The following is a 1,926-nucleotide window of genomic DNA, read 5'->3' on the forward strand; positions in this document are numbered from 1 at the left end:
AGCATTTTTGGCTGGGGAGATAGCTCAGCTGGTAGAGTGCTTGCCTCGCAAGCACAAGGCCCTGAGTTCGATCCCCAGTACCACAAAAAAAAAAAAAAAAAAGATACTGTGATAAATAGCATTTTTGTAGGGTTAAGTAATTCACTGCTAGTTTTTGAGGGGTTTTTTGTTTTGATTAATTACTTAATTTTAATTGTTATAGCCATTTACGTTTACAGCTTCCTTTATTTTGTTAACTCATCTGTTTTCCATCCTCCAAACAGCTTTTTGAAGTATCTTTTACTGTCTTGTTCTTTGCCATTGTGTTGAACATGTTTTTATTCCTTTATTAGTGATGAAGTTTTAGCAGGAAGAGACTGTAAAACATTGGCAATCACATATCATTCTTCTCACCAAAGATTCATGAAGGAAGTAGAAAAGCACTATCAAGTTGGGTTATTTCATGGAATTTTTGTTCCTGTTGATTTTTGTGGTGCTGGGAATTGAACACAGGGCCTTAAACATATGAGGCAAGTGCTCTAGCACTGAGTTAAATACCCAGCACAAAACATGAGAGTTTGGAGTTGCAGGGGAATTCTGGTATTGTTTTATAATGTTCCTTAATATTGAGTATTAGTTGAACTGACAGTGACTTTTATGCTACATTCATAGTAGTTTGAAATTTTTTGCTACCTTCTTCGAGAAATATTTATTCCATGCCTCCTTTGTACGAAGTATAATATGTAATGTTTGGTTCATGTGTGCGGTTTTGGAAATAATCTTTGAGCTTGTATTGGGCATTCTTTAGGCAAGTTGTATTTTTTTAAAAGCATTTGACCATCCTATTACCTAATAGTCATATGTTTTTTAGCAGTATAAATATTGATCATTATTTTTTATGTTATTGAGAGAAGTGATTACCTTGTATTAAATAGGACCAAAAATGTGTCAAAATTACAGAAATTCAGTCCTGACCACAAGCTTTTTTACTAGACCACTACTGACTTTGTTGTCCAAAATTTAACACACAGATATTGTAGCTGTGAGTAATGTGAAATGGGAAAGAAGGGTGAAGCATATGTTTTATTTACCTTAGTAATAGAGTTTACTCTTTATTAGTTTCTGGTTTGAGAAAAAGAAAACTTTATTATTTTATAGCAAATTAAGTCAAAATCCAGTCACTTAGCTGGATACCATGGCATAAACCTGTAGTCCCAGCAACTCAGGAAGCCAGTGGGTAAGTTTGCAAGTTCAAGGCCAGCCCAGGCAACTTAGGAAGACCCTGTCTCAGAATTGAAAAAAGGGCTGGAAGTGTAAGCTCAGTGGTAAAGCACCCCTCCAGTAGCCTAAAATAATTGCTGCAGTTTTCTGGATCATAAGTCAGGAAGTAGATGAGCTGGGCGGTTCTGGTTCAGTATCTCATGATGCTGCAGTTATGCTTTTACCAGGGCTGCAGTATCATCTGAAAGATCAGGAGGGGAGAATCTGCTTCCAAGCCAGAGTAGCCGGCAGGCCTTCGTCCCGTACTGACTGATGCTGGAGATGTTGTCATACCCAAGTGCCCTCTTGACACAGCTGCTGGCTTCTCCCACATTAACCCAGGTGCACTCAAGATAGAGGCCAAAGTCTTTATATAACAGTCTTGGAAGTGACACCCTCCCATTTGCCATTTTCTCCTGGTCACACAGATCAGTGCTGGAAAAGAAACTGCACAAGGGTGTGAGTGCCAGGAGGTGGGATCGCTGTGGTTCATTTTAATTCATGTGGGGAGTTCTTTGGAATGTTCACGTTGATCCGTTATTCAAGGGAATTGATAACAATATTAAATATGAATGAATAGCCATGAGACTGGAGAGAAGTAGGTTTGACTTATCTTTCAAAGAAAGGGTTCTTATTTCTAAAATAAGAGGACATAGATGAGAAACAACCAGTCCTCCCAAAGCAGTG

The sequence above is a fragment of the Sciurus vulgaris genome, assembly GCF_902686455.1.
Source record: "Sciurus vulgaris genome assembly, chromosome: 5".
In the NCBI taxonomy this organism is placed as follows: Eukaryota; Metazoa; Chordata; class Mammalia; order Rodentia; family Sciuridae; genus Sciurus; species Sciurus vulgaris.